Source organism: Capra hircus, chromosome 26 (assembly GCF_001704415.2).
Source record: "Capra hircus breed San Clemente chromosome 26, ASM170441v1, whole genome shotgun sequence".
In the NCBI taxonomy this organism is placed as follows: domain Eukaryota; kingdom Metazoa; phylum Chordata; class Mammalia; order Artiodactyla; family Bovidae; genus Capra; species Capra hircus.
Genome location: NC_030833.1, coordinates 24,633,758 through 24,660,139, shown reverse-complemented (window position 1 = coordinate 24,660,139; position 26,382 = coordinate 24,633,758).

Genomic DNA, 26,382 nt, shown 5'->3' with positions numbered 1-26,382 from the left:
ATGTTGAGCTTTAAGCCAACTTTTTCAATCTGCTCTTTCACTTGCAGCAAGAGGCTTTTAGTTCCTCTTCACTTTCTGCCATAAGGGTGGTGCCATCTGCATATCTGAGGTTATTGATATTTCTCCCGGCAATCTTGATTTCAGCTTGTGCTTCTTCCAGCCCAGCCTTTCTCATGACGTACTCTGCATATAAGTTAAATAAGCAGGGTGCCAATATACAGCCTTGACGTACTCCTTTTCCTATTTGAAACCAGTCTGTTGTTCCATGTCCAGTTCTAACTGCTGCTTCCTGACCTGCATATAGGCTTCTCAAGAGGCAGGTCAGGTGGTCTGGTATTCCTATCTCTCTCAGAATTTTCCACAGTTTATTGTGATCCACACAGTCAAAGGATTTGGCATAGTCAATAAAGCAGAAATAGATGCTTTTCTGGAACTCTCTTTTTTTCCCCCATAATTAGACATGGAACACCACAAAACATTCCTGGCTGTCTTTGATTGCAGAGGTACAGTATGCATTAAAGCCAACACTTTTAAGACTCAGAAAAATCATGGTCTAAATCATTTGGTGTTCAGAAAGTTGTTTAAACATTTCAGAGAAGTCATAAATTGTAGGTAAAATGTGGTATAGAAGTTAGTATGCAGGGGCTTATCTAAGACATTGATACTTTCCAAAGCTCATTTGTTTAAAAGATACATCTAATATGTTACAAATTGAAATCCAATGCTTTTAACAGAGTAGATGCTGACAATCTAAAACTAAGTGGAACAAACCATCTTCAATAAATTCATCAGTCAACAGTCATTATTCTTTCATTTTATCATCATATTCCCAGAAATATAGTTGAATTTAATTCATGGAAGTTCAGGAATCTGTTATTAGCAGAACAAGAGTAGCAAGAAGCTGATCCTACAAGGTACATTATTCACTGTTAAAAAGTCATAAATTATTCAATACCCAGAACTGAATTCTACCTCAAAACTAGGCACTTCATGAAACTACTATGAAGATCCTCTGGGTCCAGTCAATGAACTGGGACTTTGAGGACTCAGGAGCAATAGTAAGTTTCAGGTAGCCTCATCCCTCACAGTATCATTTATTTATATGACTTATAGCATAAATACTCTAGGGGGAAAGTATAAGCATACATTTTTCAATATACTAAAGAACAGCTATTACTTCGTGGTAGTCAACATATTTTGGAAGGTATTGGCATGGGATCAAATCTACCATAGCAGGACATTTATATGTTCACAGACCTAAGCACCATTCTTGGAAAAATATGTACTCTACCATTATTCATTTTCATGCAATGTTTAATTATACCAGAGGCAAAAGAAAATATAATATGAGAGGAGAAAATCAACCAGGCAGTGCTCTTGAGAGAATAAAACTTATGGAAGATTTTTAATAACAATGAGATGGCATGAACATCCCTGCTTTATAAAAGCAACAGAGCTCTTTTCTCTTTGACCTCTCAGATTAAAGTAGAATTTATAATTTGTTCTTCCCTTTATCATTAATAGGAGACCGTTGCCTAAATATTGAGTACAAGGCCACAATTGGAAATGCATAGATGTGGCCCTCACTTTAAATTAACAGGAAGAAATTTAGTTCAAAAACAGAGGTATCCCAAATAGCTGCACTTTATTCTTCAATATTAAAGAACAGACATAGAGAACTAGATGGCAGAGGAGTAGGTGTATGTGGAGTACATCTCTCTCCACGAATACATCAGGAATACACCTTCAGACCCAGAAGTGCATGCAGAACACCAGCTGGAAGTGGAAAGGAGGACCTGACCAGTGGAAAAGAATATATGCTGCTAAGTCACTTCAGTCATGTCTAACTCTGTGTGACCCCATAGACGGCAGCCAACCAGGCGCCCCTGTCCCTGGGATTCTCCAGGCAAGAACACTGGAGTGGGTTGCCATTTTCTTCTCCAATGCATGAAAGTGAAAAGTGAAAGTGAAACCTCTCAGTGGTGTCCAACTCCTAGCGACCCCATGGACTGCAGCCTACCAGGCTTCTCCATCCATGGGATTTTCCAGGCAAGAGTACTGGAGTGGGTTGCCATTGCCTTCTCTGAAAGAATATATAGAACCACGCAAAACTCAATAGGACTCAGGAACTAGGGGGGAAAAAAAGGAGTATTAGTAGGACTGGACCTATCCTCAGCAGGTGGGGGAACTGAAGCAGGGGTACAATTCCACATCCGGGCAATTGTCAGAGGAGAAACATTTAAGGCTGAGAGTGAAACAGATGATTTGTGGCAGCCTAAATGGAATAAGAATCAGACAGTCCTTGCCACAGCCATACAAATGCAGGCAGGAACACAGGTCTCCTGGAAGGGACAGTGGCTGCAAGCTGGAGTTTAGGGATTATGGAGCAATCCCAGTGCGAGGGTTGCTGTTGACTACAGAGAGACAGATTGAGGGGATTTGAGAGTGGAGATCGCGGTGGGAACTACCTATGGAGGAAAGCCAGGCAGCCATGGAAGCAAGGTGATACTGCTGAGTCATGCATAGTGGGTGGAGCCATCACCATAGCCTCTCTCTCCACATGCCAGCATCAGCAGCTGAACAATAGAGAGGCTAGCCCATCTAACACCTGATGCACTGAACTACAGAGCAGGACCCCACCCAGGGCGCCCCTTTAAGTTCCTGATGCACCAGTCTACAGAGTAGGGCACCAGTCTACAGAGTAGGTCCCTAGTCAGGGGGGTCCCTCTATTTGCCTGACATGCCAAAGAATAGAGACAGACCCCAGGCAAGGGATCCCTCTAAGTGCCCAAATGGGCAAATCTATGGAGAAAGACTGGCCAATGGGGCCTTCTGATCACCAGCTACAAGAGGCTCCAAAAAAAGACTCTGATCAAGCCGTAACTCCTGCCATGTGAGAGAGTTTGTGTCCCTGAACACTTAGAGCTGCCAAGGTCCCTGCAAGCCAAGCAGCTGCACCACCTTCACGCTCAACTGTCACTGGGACAGAGTGGCCACAGTTAAAAAAAAAAAAAAAAAGGTCTTATGTTTATGCATGCAGGGTCTCTTCAGTCCTGTATGGCTCTTGCAACCCTAAAGACTGTGGCCTGCCAGGCTTCTCTGTCAGACAGGGGTTTCTCCAGGCAAGAATACTGGAGCGTATTGGCCAATGTTGTTTGCCATACCCTTCTAGAGCACTATATTTCCTGCTGCCCTAGCCACCAACCCCCTGAGTACCTGGTGCTGCCAGAACCCCTGAGACCCAAGTGGATGCACCACTTCCACACCTGGCCCTCACAGGGGTGAACCCAAGCCCTCCAGGGCAGCCTCAGGAGCTAAACCCCAGTGGATGACCCACATGTACATAGAGGTGGAAATAAAATCACAATTGAAACCCGGGGCAGTGTGGTTAAGGAAGAAGACCCCAAACCTTCCCACCAGCTCTAGAAGCTGCAGGTTAAATCCACATGATCAACTAAGCAGACTCTGTGTCTATGGAATATATAAAAGGACATTGAGAGCTCCCACAAAAGAAAACACACTAGCTCTGATAGCTGTGGACATTGGAGGCAAGAAGACACAGGAGCAGGACCAGATTGGAATCTGAGCAGCCTCCACAGCAGGTCCAGAGATCAATACAGTGTTGGAGGGTGTCATAAGAAGGTAAGGTGGACTGTGATTCCCATCTTGGGAAAGGACTCTGACAGCAGTGACTCAAGAAAAACATTTATTATTCTTACTTTTTGACTTGTTCTATAGAATTTTTTGGATTTTTCCCTCCCCTCCCCCCTCCATTGTAGTTGTCAATTTTATTGGCACTAAGAAATCCAATTAAGCTTTTGAGCCTTTTTTTTTTCTTTTTCCTCAGCCTTTTTTTTTATTGTTGTCATAAATTTCTATCTATACATTGGGCTTTTACAGTTCTGTGGAGTTTTCCTGTGGTTTTTTTTTTTTTTACTCTTTTTTTTAAATTTTATAAACCATTATTTTTTCTATATTTATATCTTTGTTTGCTTTTCCTACTGTTCTTTTACCTCACAGTTAATCTTTAATGTATATAAATCTTCTTCATCTACCTCAATTTAACTTTGCATATCTATTCTTTCTTTCTTTTCTTTCCTCTCAACATATTTGTTATTTTTGTTTTCATCACTTTATTTCCCCACTTGGTACCTTACTTTAGTTTTGTTTTCCAGTTTATGCTTAAGTTACTTTTGTTCATAACTGGTAAATACAATTTTTTATTTCCTTTATTCACCAGATCAATATACTGTACTTGATTTTTGTTGTACTGTTTTCAGTTTGCTCGTGGGGGTATATGTATATGTGTATATGCCATTATTTTGATTATTATTTGTCTGATTTTTGTAACTGCAATTTGTCAGAGGTTTACCTGTAGTTTCTCATTTTTTGATATTTGTTTTACTCTCCCTTAATGCTATAACAAGCCACTTGTGGAATCTTCATTCCTGACCGGAGATCAAACCCTGAGCCTTTGGAATGGGAGTACTGACTCTAAGACTCTAGACTACCAGAGAACTAACCCTACAGAGTATCAAATAGTGGGAACTCACACAAAGGAAACCACTTGAATACAAGACCCAACATCACCCAACCACCAGTAGCACCCTGGGCAGGACGCCTCATCTAAACAACAAGCGAAAGAAAAATACCAACCAAATCCACAGCAGACAGGAGTACCACCTCACTCAGCCTTGCCCATCAGAGGAAAAACAAACAAACAAACAAAAATTCAGCACCTATTTACAATTAAAACCCTTCAAAAATGGGCATCAAAGTAACCTACCTCAACATAGTAAATACTATATGAGATAAACCTACAGCAAACATTATTCTCAATGGTGAAAAACTGACAGCATTCCCCCTAAGATCAGGAAAAAGACAAGTGTGTCCACCTTCACTACTATTATTCAACATAGTTCTGGAAGTCCTAGCCACAGCAATCAGAGAAGAAAAAACAACAGAAGGAATGCAGATCATAAAAGAAGTAAAGCTCTCACTGTTGCAGATGACATGATACTGCACATAGAAAACCCTAAAGATAGTATCAGAAAATTACTAGAGCTAATCAGTGAATTTAGCAAAGTTTCAGGATACAAAATCAGTACACAGAAGTCACTTGCATTTCTATACACTAACAATGAAAAATCAGAAAGAACAATTAAGGAATCAACCCCATTCACTATTGCAACAAAAAGAATTAAATATCTAGGAATAAACTTACCTAAGGAGACAAAAAATCTGTACACAGAAAATTATAAGACACTAATGAAAGAAATCAAAGATGTCAGAAACATATTGAGAGAGAGTCCAAGTTCCTGGGTAGGAAGAATCAATATTGTGAAAATGACTATACTACCAAATGAAATCTACAGATTTTTAATAGAATTAGAACAAAAAAAAATTCACAATTCATATGGAAACACAAAAGACCCCAAATAGCCAAGGAAGTCTTAAGAAAGAATGGAGCTGGAGGAATCAAGCTTCCTGACTTCATGTTATACTACAAAGCTATAGTCATCAGGACAGTATGGTACTGGCACAAAAGCAGAAATATAGACCAACGGAACAAGATAGAAAGCTCAGAAACAAACCCATGCATCTATGGGTACCTTACTTTTTACAAAGGAGGCAAGAATATAAAATGGGGCAAAGACAGCCTCTTTGATAAATAGTGCTGGGAAAACTGAATAGCTACATGTAAAAGAATGAAATTAGAACATTTCCTAACACCATACACAAAGACAAACTCAAAATGGATTAAAGACCTAAATGTAAGACCAGAAACTATAAATCTCTTAGAGGAAAACATAGGCAGAACACTCGATGACATAAATCAAATCAAGATCCTCTATGACCCACCTTAGAGTAACGGAAATAAAAACAAAAGTAAATAAGCGGGACCTGATTAAACTTAAAAGCTTTTGTACGGCAAAGGAAACTATAAGAAAGGTGAAAAGACAACCCTCAGAATGGGAGAAAATAATACCAAATGAAAAAACTGACAAAGGATTAATTTCCAAAATATACAAGCATCACATACTATTCAATACCAGAAAAACAGACAACCCAATGAAAAAGTGGGAAAAAGACCTAAACAGACATTTCTCCAAAGAAGACATACAGATGGCTAACAAACACATGAAAAGATGCTCAACGTTGCTCATTATTAGAGAAATGCAAATCAAAACTACAATGAGTTATCAGTCTTCACACCAGTCAGAATGGCCATCATCAAAAAGTCTACAAACAATAAATGCTGGAAAGGGTGTGGAGAAAATGGAACACTCCTGCACTGCTGGTGGGAATGTAAATTGATACAGCCACTATGGAAGATAGTATGGAGATTCCTTAAAAAACTGGGAATAAAACCACCGTATGACCCAGCAATCCCACTCTTAGGCATATACCCTGAGGAAACCAAAATTGAAAAAGACACGTATTCCATTGTTCATTGCAGCACTATACAATAGCTAGTATGGAAGCAACATAGATGCCCATTAACAGATGAATGGATAGAGAAGGTGTGTTATATATACACAATGGAATATTACTCAGCCATAAAAAGGATCACATTTGAGTCAGTTCTAATGAGGTGGATGAATCTAGAACCTATTATACAGAGTGAAGTGAATCAGAAAAAGAAAGATAAATACCATATTCTAACACATATACATGGAATCTAGAAAAATGGTACTGAAGAATTTATTTATAGGGCAACAGTGGAGAAACAGACATAAAGAATAAACTTATGGACATGTGGAGAGGGAAGGAGAAGGTGAGATGTATGGAAGAGTAACATGGAAACTTATATTACCACATGTAAAATAGATAGCCAACGGGCATTTGCTGTATGGCTCAGGAAACTCAAACAGGGGGCTCAGGAAACTCAAACAGGGGCTCTGTATCAACCTAGAGGGATGGGATGGCGAGAGTTTCAAAAGGGAGGGGATATATGTATTCCTATGGCTGATTCATGTTGAGGTTTGACAGAAAACAGCAAAATTCTGTATAGCAATTATCCTTCAATAAAAAATAAATTAAAAAAAAAAAAAAGAACAGGCAGTCTACTACAGTTCTGTTGGCTGTGACTGATTAATTCATTGAAATCAACAAATGTGTACTGAGTCTCCACCATGCCCCATGCATTGTTCTTCCCATATTCTAGCGGGAAAAAAAAAAAAAAAAAAACTGGAACAAATACATCCTATCTGATGATGGTATATAGCAGCAAAATGAAAGAGGAAATGGGAGGTGGGGAGTAAGTCATGTTGTGGGTGCTATTTTATATAACGTCATGGGCAAATGACTCTCCAAAAAGTGGTATTTGAGTAGACTGGAAGGAAATGATGACATGAGTCATGCATATACCCTAGAAGAGATTTCTAGGAAAGAGAAAGGCAAGTGCAAAGGTCTTGAGGAGGGAGAGTACTTAGCATATCAGAAGGGAAAACAAAGGAAGCCAGAGGAGCAGAAGAGGAAGAATTGAGAGGCCAAGTGGTAGAGAAGGACATAGAAAAGGTAGTGCAGGATAGTTTATATAGGACTTTGGCTTTTACTCTTTGTGAGACAGAAAAAATCTCACTGGTTTCAGAGGGTTTTGAGCAGAGTTAATAAGTATATACATGGAGAACAGACTATGAAAGAATTAAAGTAGAAACAGGGAAATCAGTCAGGAGTCTGCTCTAATGATCTACATGAGAAGCATGCATCTCAGACCATGTGATAGCTAATGAACATGTGGTTTCTCCTTTCTCAGCCCCTGGGCATGTTCAGTGTGCCTTCCCTAATCTAGTAGACCCTACCTGCTCAAGAAGCTTCCCTCCGCTGAATCTGCCATCAAGAATTTCTGCAGTTGCCAGATTCTCTTTCTACCCTCTGGCCTAGGCTGTCAGCCACCATTGAGAAGCATGTGGTGAGCATCAGAGCAGATCTGACTCTAAAATCTGTATTCAGACATATGGAGGCTTAGGGAGGCTCATGAGTGGAGACTATTAAATCCACTCTTCTCACTAAACAATGCCCCTCCCACCTTAGCTCTGTTTGGATCTCACATTATTAGGTAGGGAAGCTATGCAGACAAGTTTCTTCCAGAGTGTGGAAGAAAGCACCTGTGCTACTATTTTTCCCTCCACTCAAACCTGGACAGGATTCATCTATGAGCATCTCTCTTCCTATTGCTTTCTTCTCCCTTCCTTCATTTTAATCCCTTCTGGGATAAAAAGAATGAACTTTTCTTTAATGCCCTTGTGGCATTTTATTCTAGTATTTAGCAACAAGAGTTTGCTTAGCTAGCCTAGGTAAAGGGATATGTCTTTTCTAAGAGAAGAGAAATGTGAAAGCTGAGTCTGAGTTTTGTTCTTTACAGACTTAAAAAAAAAAAAAAAAGGAAATATCTCTCTGGTTGCTTGATAAGGACAATTGTCTTGCCAAATACCTCCTTTCTCTTTATATGGGGTAAAAGACCTCATAGGCCTCTGAGATGGAAAGCTATAAGGAAACATGATTCATGATTAAAATATACCAGTTTGTCATTTGCTAATTATCATCCCTGGAAAAGTTATAATAATTGCCAAATATCAAGTCAGTAAGTGATGAATTATTCAATAAATAATGTGCATTAGTTTCCTCTTGCTTTCTTTATATAAATTTATTTATTTTAATTGGAGGCTAATTACTTTACAATATTGTATTGGTTTTGCCATACATCAACATGAATTCTCCACGGGTATATTTAGTGGCTTAAAAGAACACAAATTTATTATCTTACAGTTCTGGAGGCTAGAAGTCCACAAGGCAGTGTGCTTTCTGAAGGCTCCAGGTATCCATTTCTTATTTTTTTCTGGCTCCTAGATGGTTCCTGCATTACTTGGCTCATGGCCCATGCTTCCATCTTCAAAGTGCATTTCTCCAATCTGTGTTTCTGACACTGCATCAATCATCTTTGACAACTTTGCTTCCCTTTTATCTGGTCTCTTGTGATTATGCTGGACTCATCCTTATAATTCAGGATAACACGCCATGGCAAGATCCTTAACAATGTCATATGTGAAGAACTCTTTTTTCCATGTAAGATAACATATTCACTAGTTCAGGAGACAGGCATATAAGCATCATTGTATATGCTCAACCCTATGGACTGCAGCCTGCCAAACCCCTCTGTCCATGGGATTCTCCAGGCAAGAATACTGGAGTGGGTTGCCATGCTCTCCTCCAGGGGATCTTCCAAACCAGGGATCAAACCCAAGTCTCCTGAGGCTCCTGCACTGCAAGCAGATTCTTTATCACTGAGCCACCAGGGAAGCCCAACATAAACATCACTGGGTGTCATTTATTCTGTTTGCCACATAATGCTAAAGGAATTGCCTAACCACTAAAAATATAAAACGATATCTAAGCCTCACATTATCTACCTTAGTAAATTACACACAGATTAAAAATATAAATGCTAATCATGAGAGTAGCACTTATAAAATCTTTGTTCAAGGAAAAAGACCTTACTATACACGGCAGAAAAGTCAGACACAATACATCCATGCAGCTAAGTTTACTTCTCAGCTTGTCTGGGCCATAGTGTCCAGATGAGTAGTCAGACACTCTGGTTGTTTCTTGGAGGGTGTTTTTGGATGCAATTTAACATTTAAATCAGTGGACTCTGAGTGAAACAGATTGCCCTTCATAATGTGAGCGAGTCTCATTCCAATAGCTGAAAAGTTTGAACAGAAAAAATGACTGACATCCCTTGAGTTACAGGGAATTCTGCCAGTAGATGGCCTTTGGACTTGAATTTTAACATCAGGTATTCCAGCTTGCTAGTTCACACTGCAGATATTCCATAGCTAAATGAGCCTCCATAGTCCCATCAGCCAATACCTTAAAATAAATATTTTATATGTATATATACCCTAGCCCTTACCCTTCTTTTGCTTTTCCTTTGTTACACACACACACATATGCAATTTTAATGGCCAAACTACAATATATGAAACAAAAAGTCTAAATATCCTAAATATATCAAAAGTTCTTCATATCAATGGAGAAAAACACCCACTAGCCTAAACATGAAAATATTGGGAAGAAACAAACATTAAAATAAAAAAGTTCTAGGGCTCTAGCTTTTAAAGAGAAGTTCTTTAAAACAGAATACAAAGACTGGCAAAGATCAAAGGTAATGCTAAGACTCAGTAACCTTCTGCTTAGAATGTAAATTGCTGAGTTACATCTTATAAATTCAGTTCCATGTGTCAAAAGTCCAATAAAAGTCATTGATCCATTGATACCAGCTTTGTGAAGTTTTCATTATAAATAAATTATCAAATATGAAAACAAATATTTAGCTCATTTATTATCATGATGCTAATGATAGGCATTAATATAAGCAGACTAATATCCAATAGCTTGGATATACTGCTGCTGCTGCTAAGTCGCTTCAGTCATGTTCGACTCTGTGCGACCCCATAGACGGCAGCCCACCAGGCTCCCCCATCCCTGGTTTTCTCCAGGCAAGAACACTGGAGTGGGTTGCCATTTTCTTCTCCAATGCATGAAAGTGAAAAGTGAAAGTGAAGTCGCTCAGTCGTGTCCGACTCTTAGCGACCGCAGGGACTGCAGCCTATCAGGATCCTCCACCAATGGGATTTTCCAGGCAAGAATACTGGAGTGGGTTGCCATTGCCTTCTCTGAGCTTGGATATAAATAAATCCAAATATTTATTACTTAAACCACAGTAGAGGGTTAAATGAGTAAGGGACAATCATTAAAAAATGGAATCATACATTCCATATGGAATATAATTTATATTTTAAACAGTAATAAGATATAATATATTCTGACAAATAATTCTACATGCATGTTAATATCTTTAACACATCTGCATGCATATTCACATGGGAAAATCTAGAAATATATAACTAAGTTTTAGAAGTAATAATTTCTTGGTGGCAGATTCTAAGTTGGCTTTCACTTCTTCCCTTTACATATCTGTATCTTTTACTTTCTATCCATTGGTTATTTATTATTTGTATACTTTAAATTTTCAAAGATAGGTAAACCTGCAAAAATTTTTTTAAATCTCTTTTGCATAAGAAAAGTAAATTGTTTGTTTGGTTGGTTGGTTAGGTTAACTAAATCATTAATAAATAAATAGTAGAGAGGGATCACAGGAATAAAGTGAAAGTTACTTGTTTCAGAAGTATAGGCAGAAAAGAACACTGATAATGCTCTCCAAGATAAGATGCCTTTTGTAGCTAGCACTTCATCTTCCTCAGCATGTAAATACAAGGAGAGCAATCTAAGATCCATTTTCAGCTAAAATCTCTTGGATATGTTGGTTTCTATCTTTCTAAGATATTTAACCAAGTACTGAGTAGGAAGTCAAGAAAGACCTGGAGTAACAGGCAAATTTGGCCTTGAAGTTCAGAATGAAGCAGGGCAAAGGCTAATAGAGTTTTGCCAAGAGAAAACAATGGTCATAGCAAACACCCTCTTCCAACAACACAAGAGAAGACTCTACACATGGACATCACCAGATGGTCAACACCGAAAACAGACTGATTATATTCTTTGCAGCCAAAGATGGAGAAGCTCTAACAGTCAGCAAAAACAAGACCAGGAGCTGACTGTGGCTCAGATCATGAACTCCTTATTACCAAATTCAGACTTAAATTGAAGAAAGTAGGGAAAACCACTAGACCATTCAGGTAAGACCTAAATGAAATCCTTCATGATTATACAGTGGAAGTGAGAAACAGATTCAAGGGACTAGATCTGATAGACAGAGCGCCTGATGAACTAAGGATGGAGGTTTGTGACACTGTAAAGGAGACAGGGATCAAGACCATCCCCATGAAAAAGAAATGCAAAAAAGCAAAATGGCTGTCTGAGGAGGCCTCAAAAATAGCTGTGAATAGAAGAGAAGCAAAAAGCAAAGGAGAAAAGGAAAGATATAAGCATCTGAATGCAGACTTCCAAAGAATAGCAAGCAGAGATAAGAAGGCCTTCCTCAGTGATCAATGCAAAGAAATAGAGGAAAACAACAGAATGGGAAAGACTAGAGATCACTTCAAGAAAATTAGAGATACCAAGGGAACATTTCATGCAAAGATGGGCTCAATAAAGGACAGAAATGGTATGGACCTAACAGAAGCAGAAGATATTAAGAAGAGGTGGCAAGAATACACGGAAGAACTGTACAACAAAGATCTTTATGACCCAGATAATCACCATGGTGTGATCACTCAGCTAGAGCCAGACATCCTGGAATATGAAGTTAAGTGGGCCTTAGAAAGCATCACTACAAACAAAGCTAGTGGAGGTGATGGAATTCCAGTGGAGCTATTTCAAATCCGGAAAGATGATGCTGTGAAAGTGCTGCACTCAATATGCCAGCAAATTTGGAAAACTCAGCAGTGGCCACAGGACTGGAAAAGGTCAGTTTTCATTCCCACCCGAGAGAAAGGCAATGCCAAAGAATGCTCAAATTACTGCACAATTGCACTCATCTCACACGCTAGTAAAGTAATGCTCAAAATTCTCCAAGCAAGGCTTCAGCAATACATGAACCATGAACTGCCAGATGTTCAAGCTGGTTTTAGAAAAGGCAGAGGAACCAGAGATCAAATTGCCAACATCTGCTGGATCATGGAAAAAGCAAGAGAGTTCCAGAAAAATATCTATTTCTGCTTTATTGACTATGCCAAAGCCTTTGACTGTCTGGATCACAATAAACTGTGAAAATTTTTGAAAGAAATGGGAATACCAGACCACCTGACCTGCCTCTTGAGAAACCTATATGCAGGTCAGGAAGCAACAGTTAGAACTGGACATGGAACAACAGACTGGTTCCAAATAGGAAAAGGAGTATGTCAAGGCTGTATATTGTCACCCTGCTTATTTAACTTATATGCAGAGTACATCATGAGAAATGCTGAACTGGAAGAAGCACAAGCTGGAATCAAGATTCTCAGGAGAAATATCAATAACCTCAGATATGCAGATGACACCACCCTTATGGCAGAAAGTGAAGAGGAACTAAAAAGCCTCTGGATGAAAGTGAAAGAGGAGACTGCAAAAGCTCAACATTCAGAAAACTAAGATCATGGCTTCTGGTCCCATCACTTCATGGGAAATAGATGGGGAAACAGTAGAAACAGTGTCAGACTTTATTTTGGGGGGCTTCAATATCACTGCAGATGGTGACTGCAGCCATGAAATTAAAAGATGCTTACTCCTTGGAAGGAAAGTTATGACCAACCTAGATAGCATATTCAAAAGCAGAGACATTACTTTGCTGACTAAGGTTCATCTATTCAAGGCTATGGTTTTTTCTGTGGTCATGTATGGATGTGAGAGTTGGACTGTGAAGAAAGCTGAGCGCTGAAGAATTGATGCTTTTGAACTGTGGTGTTGGAGAAGACTCTTGAGAGTCCCTTGGACTGCAAGGAGATCCAACTAGTCCATTCAAGACGAGATCAGTCCTGGGTGTTCATTGGAAGGACTGATGCTAAAACTTAGACTCCAATACTTTGGCCACCTCCTGCGAAGAGTTGACTCACTGGAAAAGTCCCTGATGCTGGGAGGGATTGGAGGTAGGAGGAGAAGGGGACGACAGAGGATCAGATGGATCAGATGGCTGGATGGCATCATCAGCTCGATGGACATGAATTTGAGTAAACTCCAGGAGTTGGTGATAGACAGGGAGGCCTGGTGTGCTGCAATTCATGGGGTCGCAAAGAGTTGGACACGACTGAGTGACTGAACTGAACCGAACCTAGCTGAGATATAAACAACCTAGAGATATTTTGATATTGTTGAAACTGAAAATAAAGATCTCACAGATGTCATTCAAGAATTTAGGGGCAGGCAATGAGATGGGTAGATGGCATGTCTGACTCAATGGTCAGAGCAAACTCTGAGAAATAGTGAAAGATAGAGAAGCCTGGCATGCTACAGTCCATGGGGGTCACAAAGAATTGGACAAAACTTAGCGACTGAACAACATCAATATACCCACACAAACCTCTCTAGCTCTGTCTCTGTGTCTCAGAATTATGAACTCAAGCATATACTATCATTATGTAATATATTTTGTGAAAATATCATAATATGTTTGTGGAAACTTTCATTAAAATCTCCATTTAATGGTGCAGATGTCAGTAAACTGATAGAGTGAGGACCAGATTCAAACCAAATTATCTCTTCCATAAAAGCCACAAGAACATTGACAAAAACAGAATCAAAGCTTTTTTTAGGACTCTGGAAATTAAACAAGGGTTTGAAGCAATCCGGGGAATACTTCTCTGGGAAAAACAGCTGATTCTCAGTAAGGACTTCAGGATTTGTGGCAATTTAACTCGCACTATTCCCAGGTTCCCAGTCAGATCTGCAGTACCCTTGAAAACTGATAGTACACAGTCAGCTAAAAAAAAAAAGACATTGAAGAGGCAGAACAGGGTTATAGGGTTAGAGCTTCCTCAAAGCCCAGCCTCCAGGGAATTCTCATTATTTGACCTGTTAGCTCCCTGAAAGACCACATTTGCAAGGCTGATGTTATTTAACTTGATTCAGCACACACAGTACAAAAAGCCTCTTTCCTAAGACATTTACTGAAAACCAGAGATTGCTCAGCACTGCGGGTGCCTGAAGTGCGTTATAACAGGGCAGAAAAACTAGCTAACCAAAAAGCTTAATGAGAAAATCAGGGAATGAGATAGTCATAGGTAGATCTAAAAAGTTCAAAAAATATTTGTAGGAAAGCAGAAGGCCATGCATAGGGCAGTGCATATGCTCAGAAAAGACCTGAAAATGCCCTTAACATCTCACTTCTCGCCCAACCTTGAGTCTGTGCAAGCAGAAACTTAAGTGCTAACACAGAGCTGTAAACTGCATGGCTAAGTGTTGAAAATATCAAACATATGTGTGAAGCTCTCAGCAAAGACAGAGACTCATAGGTTCCAGGGGTCAAAAGAAATATCTGTCCAATTCTTAACTGATTGCTAAGCTAACTGAATGCAGCATTAGTGGCCACATATGGAAAAGAGTCCAGATTTTACATAATTCAGAAAACTCACTAAACAGCGACAAATAACAAACACTGGAAAATGGGAAGAATCTTATTTCTACAGTTGTCACATTATGTTATTTTAAATTGTAAGCAATGCACAGAAAGAAATAAGGTCCATAGAGGAAAAACAAAACAGAACAATCGATAGAAACTGAGCTTGCAGAAACCCAGAACTCCACTCACTAAACAACAACTTTAAATCAGGTACATCAAACATGTTGAAAGCCCTAAATGAAACCATGTCTAAAGAACTAAAGCAAAACATGAAAATGATATCTAACCAAATAGAGAATGTCTAAAATTAGAAATTCTTTTTAAAAGAACCAAATATGAGTTATGGAGTCAAAATATTAGCTGAATAAGATTAATCTACATAGCCAAACAGCTCAACAAATTCCAAGGAGGAAAACTCAAAGATATATACACACAGACACATCATAATCAAACTATCAAAGAGAAAGAAATTATCTTGAAAGCAGCAAAAGAGAAGCATCTCCTGGTTTCCAAGGGCTTGTCAACAAGGTTAACACTGGATTTAGTTGCAGAAATCATGGAGACTAGTGAGGTGATACAAAGTTCAAAAGAAACTAAAAATTAAAAGGGAGATTGTTAACCAAGAATTCTATATTAACTATTTTCTAAATATGAAAGTCAAATTAAGATATTCTCAAATAAACTGATCTAAGATGACTTTTCCATAGCAAATCTGCCAAAACGAAATGTATAAGGGGGTTCTTAAGGCTGAAATGAATGAACATTAGATAATAAAACTCACATAAAAATTAAAGTGCACCATTAAAAATAATTACATAAGTAAATATTAAAAGTATATTTTTATTATAACAATTGCTTATATTTTATAAAATATAGCTGCATAAAGCATTAATTATGAATCTGGATTGATATGAACATGCAGTGTAAAGATATATAATTTATAAGGTAATAATAGCAGAAAGGAGGGAGGAGGGAATCAGGCTATGAAGGAATAAAGTGTTAACATATTGTTATAATTATGTTTTCATTAATAAAAGTAGGCTGTTAAAATTGTGATGTTGATTATTAATCCTAGAACCAATAAATTAATTTTTTAAATGACATAGTAAAAGAAATAAAAGAATTAAAATAGTACACAAGACCATACCTCTTTAACATAAAATAAGGTATTAACTGAGAAATAGATTAATAAAATATGTATGACAAATAGAAAACAACCAGTTAAACATGCAAATCTTACATTATAGGTATTTATTAACATTACACTTAAATGGATTAAATATCAAAATTAAAAGTTAAGTAGAAAACAGTTTAAGTGATTTAACTACATACTGATTCAAAGACACAAATAATTTGAAAGGATGAAAAAATATATATACCATGCAATATTAACAAAAGAAAACCTGGAATGGGTATACTAATATTAAATAAATAAAGTTAAAGACAAAATTGTTTACCAGAGACAAACAGCATTTTATAATGATAAATCTAGCAACCTGTTAAGAAGATATAACAAATATAAATATATAAGCCTCTAAAAGTACAGTCCAAAATACATGACGCAAAAAAAGGTACAACTGAAAACTTGAAAGCAGAGAAATGGGTGATTCAATAATAACGGTAAAAGATTTCAGTACTACAATTCAATTATGTATTGAAAAATAATACTGAAGATTGGCAATGGAAGACTTGAATAATATGTCAATTAGACCTGATGGATATTTATAGAATAGTACCATTCAAAAGCAGTAGAATACAAATTATTCCCCTGTGTACACATAGCATTTTCCAGGACAGAGTAGATGCTGTCCATAAAGTAAGTTTCAATGTATTTCTTTTCTTTTCTTTTTTGGCTGTGCCATGCAGCCTGTGGGATATCTTGGTTCCCCAACCAGGAAATGAAGACAAGCCATGATATTGAGAGTACCAAACACTAACCAGTAGACCACCAGGAAAGAGCAATACACCTAAAAGATTTGAGATCATACAAAGTATGTTCTCTGATAATGGAATGAAATAAAATGAATAGCAAAAAGAAATTTGGAGTATATACAAAAATATGGAAATTAAACAATACACTCATAAATAGTAGTTAAAAAATAAGTCATCATGAAATTAGCAAATATTTGTGATGAAAGAAAATAAAACACAAAATACTAAAACTTATACGTGCAGCAAAAGCAATTTTCAAGGAAAGAGAACTAGCTAAAGAAGAACAGATTAGCTCCAAAGCAAACAGAAGTAGGAATTAATGAGGGAAAATAAATAATAGAAAGCAACTAGAGGAAAAAGCAAAACAAAGAATTTTTTGTTATCAACATAATTGAAAAATTCTTTGGATAGACTATCCATGACAAAAAGACTCAAATTACTAAAACTGGGAATAAAAAGGAGATACTACTCATCTTAGAGAAACAAAAAGATTTTATGGAATTACTATAAACAATTGTTATAATCATGTCAATAAGTAACAAGATAAAATGAAGAACTTTCTAGAAATATTCAAAACTAAATCTTATTTTAAAAAATCAAAATTCTAGCTAGACATAAAAAAGGATTGAGTTTGTAATTAAAATATATATAAATATATATTTATTTATTCTCACAGGAAAAGACCAGTACCAGAGAGCTAAGCTGGTGAATTCTATCATACATTTTAAAATGAATTAACACTACTCCTTTGCAAACTCTGTCAAAAATTAGACAAGGAGAAAATGCTTCCCAGATCATTTTATGATGCCAGTACTATCTTTATAACAATACTAAGCAAAGCATTAAAAGGCAAGCAAAACCAGAGATCAAACTAAAGATCAATATTGCTCATAAATACTGCCACACAATCCTCAACAAAATAGAAGGTGATAATTCCAAAGCATATGAAAAACATTATACCCCACAACCATGCGAGATTTATGCAGGAATCCCAGGTTGATTCAACATATGAATATCAATATAATATATATATAGAATAGGAAAAAGACTATATGTTTAATAAACACAAAATGTAATCTCAACACAGAAAAATCATTTGAAAAAGTCAAACACACTTTCATGAGAAAAATCATCAACAATCTAAGAATAGAACTTCCTCAAAATGATAAAGTTAGCTATAAAAACATACAGTAACTTTTCATGAAATTAAAAGACACTTGCTCCTTGGAAAAAGGCTGTGACAAACCTAGATAGCATATTAAAAGGTAGAGACATCACTTTGCCAATAAAGGTCCATACAGTCAAAACTATGGTTTTTCCAATAATCATGTATGGATGTGAGAGCCAGACCATAAAGAAGGTTGAGTGCTGAAGAACTGAATCTTTCAAATTGTAGTGCTGGAGAAAACTCTTGAGAGTCCCTTGGACAGCAAGGAAATAAAACCAGTCAATCCTAAAGGAAATTAACCCTGGAAAAGTCATTGGAAGGATTAATGCTGGATTAATGTGGATACTGTGTGATCCAGTAATTTTATCACCCAAAATGAGGCAGCTTTTTTAGGGGACAAATACCATGGGAAAACAGGGCTGAGCACCAAAGAATAAATGCTTTTGAACTGTGGTGCTGGAGAAGACTCTTGAGAGTCTCTTGGACAGCAAGGACATCAAACCAGTCAATCCTAAAGAAAATCAATCCTGAATATTCACTGGAAGGACTGATTCTGAAGCTGAAGCTCTGATACTTTGGCCACCTGATGCAAAGAGTTGACTCACTGGAAAAGACCCTGATGCTGGGAAAGACTGAGGGCAAGAGGAGAAGGGGTAAGGGTGAAGGTTGGATGGCATCACTAACTCAATGGACATGAGTCTGGGCAAACTCCAAGAGATGGTGAAGGACAGGGAAGCCTGGCCTGCTGCAGTTCATGGAGTCACAAAGAGTTGGTCATGACTGAGAAACTGAACAACTCTATCCTAAATGGTGATAGACTGAAATGCCTCCCTCTATGATACGAAACACGCCATATACATCCATTCTGATTACTTCTGTTCAGAACTGCACTGCAGAACAGGAAATTATGGGAGGGAAAAAAGGAAAGAAAGGTATGCATTTTGGAAATAAAAATGGAAAATTATCTACGTTTACAAATGATCTGAACTTGTACACAGAAAATACTAAACAATCCATAAAATAAACTATTAGAGCCGATAAAGGAGTTTAGCAAGTTGACAGATAAAAAGATCTACACACAAAATTCAACTACTGCATTTCTATGCACTAGCAGTGAACAATCTGAAAATAAAATTAAGGAAACACTTGCAATTAAAATAGCATCAGCAGTAATAAAACGCTTAGGAATAACTTTATTGATTAAGTTGTGCAAGAGAAGTGTAAGACTTATACACTGAGAAGTACAAAACATTGTTGAAAGAAAGGAACAAAAGCTTAGATAAACAGAAACATCCTGTCTCCATGAATTGGAAAACTTAATCTTACAAAAACGATGTGAGCCCCAGCATACTAAGTCACTTCAGTCATATCCGACTGTATGGCCCTATGAACTGCAGCCCACCAGGCCCCTCTATCCATGGGATTCTCCAGCCCACTGGAGTGGATTGCCATGTCCTCCTGCAGGGGATCTTCCTAACCCAGAGATTGAAACCACGCTTTTTATGTCTCCTGCATTTGCAGGCAGCATCTTAAACCACTAGAACCACCTGGGAAACCCACAAAGAGGACAATACTCCCCAAATTGTTTATCAAAAATCTCAACTGCTGTTTTTCTAGAAACTGAGTTCAGTTCAGTTCAGTTGCTCAGTTGTGTCTGACTCTTTGCGACCCCATGAATCGCAGTACGCTAGGCTTCCCTGTCCATCACCAACTCCCAGAATTTACTCAAACTCATGTCCATCGAGTCGGTGATGCCATCCAGCCATCTCATCCTCTGTCATCCCCTTCTCCTCCTGCCTCCAATCCCTCCCAGCATCAGGGTCTTTTCCAATCAGTCAACTCTTTGCATGAGGTGGCCAAAGTATTGGAGTTTCAGCTTTAGCATCAGTCCTTTCAATGAATATTCAGGACCGATTTCCTTTAGGATGGACTGGTTGGACCTCCTTGCAGTCCAATGAACTCTCAAGAGTCTTCTCCAACACCACAGTTCAAAAGTATCAATTCTTCGGCGCTCAGCTTTCTTCACAGTCCAACTCTCACATCCATACATGACCAATGGAAAAACCATAGCCTTGACTAGACGGACTTTTGTTGACAAAGTAATGTCTCTGCTTTTTAATATGTAGTTGAGCCTAAAAGTCATTTAGACGTGTGAAGGACCCAGAATAGACACAAGTTTTTATTATAAAGAACAAAGTTGGAGAACTCGCTTCCTAATTTTAAGTTACATAAAGCTGTAGTAATTTATATAGCAGCAGTATAAGGAGAGATACATAGAGCAATAGTATAAAATTAGGAGTTTAGCTAGATGGATAGATACATAAATAGCTAAATACATAGTTGAATAGATATACACATACCTGTTATCTCACACATCTATTGATTGTATAGAGATCTCTATCAATATCTATCTGTATGCTAGTATGAGTAGCATTGTCAATTTCTTAGTTCAAAAAAGAAAGGTTATTACTTTTGAAACAGAGGTTTAGGCTAAGATGGAGGAACAATGGTCACCTCATGGAAGTATATCAAATTTCAATATTAGTTATTTTATGTAAAGGAAAAATAGCCTTGCAAAAGGATATACTTTGCACTTTGTAAAAATCAGCAAAGATGCTGGACCAACTAGAATTACTTGTGAAATTACATTTTCTCAGTCTTAATATCATCTGACAGTTTTAAATATGTTTTATTAACTTCTCTGCAGTTATTGGCTCAGAGGTTAAAGCATCTGCCTCCAATGCAGGAAATCCAGGTTCGATCCCTGGGGTGGGAAGATCCCCTGGAGAAGGAAATGGCAACCCACTCCAGTATTCTTGCCTGGAGAATCCCATGGACAGAGGAGCTTGGTAGGCTACAGTCCACGGGGTCACAAAGAGTCAGACACGTCTGAGTGACTTCACTTTCACTTTGCAGTTATATCACAGATGACTAAAAATGACTATATCACATTTTTAAGAGTGCAAAAACAAATAAAAATTATGATTGGACAGAGATAGTAACAGTTATGACTTCCCAACTTTTGGGCAATCTATATCTATATGCAATAATGCAGACCTTTTTCTTTATCAATGTACCTAATTCTACATTATGTGGGCTACGACCTTCCTTCTAGCCACTGATTGGAAATGTATTGTATCATTGTCCTACTTTAAAGACTGAGTCACCTGCTTTGAGCTGTAACAACTGAATAGCCACTAACAAGGTAAATAAATTTATCAAGCCCTAGAAGCTCCAGTTCTGTTAAAAAAAAAAAAAATCCTTTGTTACTTTCCAAAAGTGACCCTTGGGTAATGCCAAACAGGAATTAATACTTTCATTGATGAGAAATTAAGATTCTTCTTTTCCCTATGATGAAAATTTATGAAAATAGGGGAAAAAATTACATAATGCCAATGTATCATAGTAAGAACACATTAAAAACATGATAGAAAAACTGTTTTCTACCAAAAGTTTGGTGTCTGGTAGAAATGAGGGGAAGTCCTCAATTTTAATAATGATCATGGCCAACTCAGAAAATAGTGATCCTGCTGTGGAATTAAATTGTCATTTCTTAACTGCATGGTTCAGATAAGTAAATGACAACTAGGATAATTTAGTAGTTTTAAATCCTCCAGAAGAGTCACTTTGTTAGTTTTTAATTGTTGTATGAACCAGTGAAGTTGCTCAGTTGTGTCTGACTCTTTGAGACCCCATGGACTGTAGCCTCCTAGGCTCCTCCATCCATGGAATTTTCCAGGCAAGAGTACTGTAGTGGATTGCCATTTCCTTCTCCAGGGGATCTTCCCAACCCAGGGACCGAATCCAGGTCTCCTGCATTATAGGCAGACACTTTACCATCTGAGCCACCAGGGAAGCTTAATTGTTACATAAGTTACTACAAATGCAGAGGCTTCAAAGAAAACACATTATCTCTTTTTCAGTTTATGAAAATTAAGAATCTGAACATCCTTTAGCTTAGTCCTCTGTTTGGGGTCTCACAAGGCTACAATCAACAGGTTCAAGGGCTGCATTCTCATCTGAAGGCTTGATTATGAATAATCAGCTTCAAAGTTATCCAGGTTGTCAGAAAATCCATTTCCTTAGACTCATGGGTCTAAGGTTTTTGCTAACTGACAGCTAGAAGCCACTCTCAAGTCCTAGAGGCCACTCACGGTTCCTAAAGGCACCCTGAAGTTCTTTGCTGCAAGGGCTTTTCCAAATGGCCATTTACTTCACAAAATCCATGGTTCAATATGCTAAATGAAATCCCACATAACAATGAAAAATGGAAATAACATTCCATCATCTTTTCCATAGGCTACTGGTGAAAAGAAAGCCAGAGACCCTGCCTACTCTCATGGGGAGGGATCACACAAGGATGTGAACACAAGAGGGTAGGGATGGTTGGATGTGACACTAGGGTCTGTCCACCACGATTCTCTTTGACTACTTTCAAATCTAAAAATTCATTCAAAATCCCTAAAAGCTTAGAAATCTATATATCAAAGGAGATATTAAAAGAAACCTCAAAATAAGGGAGATATTTTCTGGGACACATTTTGTGCTTCAAAAACTAATATGTATTGTTTGTTCAGGAATATCACTGTAATAACAATGAATTAATTGGTGTCAACATGCTAATTTCCTCACCAGTATTCCTTTGGTCATATTTGTGACCCTCATATCAAAAGCCCCTGCAACAGGAAAACAAATGGAACCCCCCCAGATAGAGGCCAATTTGAAAAAAGCAGCCACAAGTTTCATTGTCATCTCCCGTAGATGGAGGTTGTATGCATCCTTATGCTTTGTATTCTGGGAATAGCATTCTTTTGCTTCTAAAACTTGTTGACTCAGCTGCTGGAACCTTGAGGACCTAATTAATCCAAGGCCAAGATAGAACATTTTCTCTCATTTTTTTTTTCAACTGCAATTATTTGAGGCTGAAAACAGACGCATCTGTGATATACTAGGGATGAGTGGATCCATGCCTGTCAATTGTATATATCTGAAAGGAGGCAAAGGTCCAGAAATCCTCCACTTAAAAGTAGATATACTACTATATTTTATTCTCTTTCATTTTGAAAGATGAAATTATGCATCACACTCATGTCTCAAATTGATGGCAGAATGATTCAAAGGCAAATATTTGTTGCAGCTTTTTACCAAGCATTGAAACACTTCTGAAGCCAAATCTCAATTCTGGCAAAGTGATAAATTCTTAGGAAAGAGAGCAGGAAAATACCAAGTAGAAAGATGGCATTCATAGATTGAGGGGGCAAGACATGTTGGGTTCCCAGGAAACAGGCAACATGACCCACAGGTATTTGTTTCCTGTTTTGATTCTCAAATCTACTTTTTGTGCTGACCTATTTGAAACATGACCAAAGAATTAGTTTTTTACTAATACAGAGTTAGTTATCTTGAAAATATAAAGCATTTTTAAAAGACTTTTTTCAGCTCTTTTGTTCATTATGAAGATAAATAGGGATGCTGCTGTAAAAATCTCACTATCTACTCCCTCCCCACACTGCCTGTTCCACCTCCACCGTGGAGCCTTCAGAGCCTTCAGAGGTAAACTCAATCTACTAGCCATTTTCATCAAGTACAAATTCTTAAAAACCAACTGGGGGGAAGATTACACCAGCTAAAAAGAATCTGATGGTTTGAGTGGGAGGTGGAATGGGATAAGAGAAGAGAAAGAAAAAACATGGAAAATGACTTAAATAAGAGGGCAGAATGATACACTTCAAGTGGTTTTAATGAATGGAATTTTAAAAGGATGTCCATTTAGTAGTTCCCAATTCTAACTGCACATTAGAGCTACCTAAGGAGTCTCTGAAAATGCTAATACTAGGGCCTAATCTAATTACCCCCACATCTCTAGAGGTGGGACCCCTGCATGGGCTTAATTTGAAAGCATTCCAGGTGATTGTAATGTGCAGCTATGGTGGAAAACCTCTGCCTAAAGCCAGAAAACATCAATTTTATATGAGCACAAATGCCTTCCTCAGTGCTAATCTTCTTGGGCCATACTTGTGAATTCTGGGACACATCCGTAAATTAAAGTCAAACCCTCTGGGGTGGTGGCTTGAATATTTTCCATTCTCAGAGTGACGATGATGCAACTCTCTTGATTGACCTATGATTCACTGGCTTTTAGAAACAACTGCTATAGGCTGATGATCTAGCTTTTTTTTTTTTTCTTGTTAACCAAGAAACCATTTGGGGTTTAAGATGCAACATAGTGTCTTGAGGGGAAAATTTATATTGTTTACTAGACCCACAAACATTTATATCACATCTACTCTGAGCTTCCAAATACAAAGAAACGGACAGTGACTGCAGCCATGAAATTAAAAGACACTGTTCCTTGGGTAAAAGCTATGATAAACCTAGATAGTATATTAAAAATCAGAGGCATCACTTGGCTGACAAAGGTCCATATAGGCAAAACTATAATTTTCCCAGTAGTCATGCATGGATGTGAAAGCTGGACTATAAAGAAAGCTGAGCACTGAACAATTGATGCTTTTGAACTGTGGTCCTGGAGAAGACTCTTGAGTGTCCCTTGTTACAGCAAGGAGATCAACTCAGTCAATCCTAAAGGAAATCAACCCTGAACACTCACTGGAAGGACTGATGCTGAAGCTCTAATACTTTGGCCACCTGATGCAAAGAGCCAGCTCATTGGAAAAGACCCTGATGCTGGGAAAGATTGAGGGCAGGAGGAGAAGGAGGCAGCAGATACACACACACACACACACACACAAATAAATATATTTAAGCATAGATGAATAAGAGATAAAGTTAAAAGAACTACCCCTCCCCAACAAAACTGGTGTCTATTTTTCAAAAAATAATTTAAGGCTCATAAAACAAAAGCTTGTTTTACATTTATGTTTATGAACTTTTTCAATGGATTATGAGTTGCGACAGATGTTTAAGGCAAAAATGTTTTTGATGAAATGGTTCAAAACTAGTTAAATCAAACACTTCCAGAGACTAACCTTCCCTTTGCCCTCAGAAATCATCCTACACATGAGCATTATATTTCTTTCTAGACATCTAAAACCATTTAGGACACGAACTTCCACAACACCGCAGTTAAGAAAGAAACTCAGACTATTTGCACCACACTGCCTGAAATCCATGGCAGTGTCTTTTTAGGTTCCCTGAATTCTTCTTTTATTTTCTTTCATATATATGTTTCCTAAGCTTTAAAAAACATTTTTTCCTTATAAAACATATAAAATATACACAGAAGTAAAAAGGATTGTGTAATAAACTCCCAAAATCCATCACATACTTTTAACAATTAGTAACAAACACATGGTCAATCTTATTTTATGCAAACTTCCTATGTCTTTCATCCTCTTTCCAAATTGGGTTATCATATCATTTCTCCTATGAACACTTCTGTATAAAATTCTTAAAAATGGAATTTGATTTTTACTGATAAAATGCAAAATAACTCTGCAATATCAAATATCCAGTCACTATTTAAATTTCTTTCTTTTTTTTTTTTTGTATAGTGAAAGTGAAAATTGCTCAGTCATGTCCAACTCTTTGTGACCCCATGGACTATAAAGTCCATAGAATTCTCCAGGCCAGAATACTGGAGTGGGTAGCTGTTCCCTTCTCCAGAGGATCTTCCAACCCAGGGATCAAACCCAGGCCTCCCACATTGCAGGTGGATTCTCTACCAGCTGAGTCACAAGGCAAGCTTGTGTATAGTAAGTTTCTTTAAATTACAATCTAAAGAAATACCACAGTTTCAATATAAATGCTTTGATTGCCTTCTAAAATTTTTTAGTAAACTTTATTTTGAATAGTTTTAGGTTTACAGGAAATTTGAGAAAATAGTACAAATATTCACATATGTCGCACCCATTGTCCTCTATTAACAGTCTTCATTACTATGGTGGTGCGTGTGGTAAAGAGCACACCTACAAATGCAGTAAGCATAAGAGACGATGGTTTGAACCCTGGGTCGGGCAGATCCCCTGGAGCAGGGCATGGCAACCCATTTCAGTATTCTTGGCTGGATATTCCCTTGGACAGAGGAGCCTGGCAGGCTACAGTCCACAGGGTCGCAAAGTGTAGGACACGACTGAAGTGTTTTAGCACAGATGCATTACTATGATACTTCGCTATAATTAATAAACCAGCACTGATATATTGGGCTTCCCTGTAGCTCAGACAGTAAAGAATCTGCCTACAATGCAGGAGGTCCAGGTTCGATGAC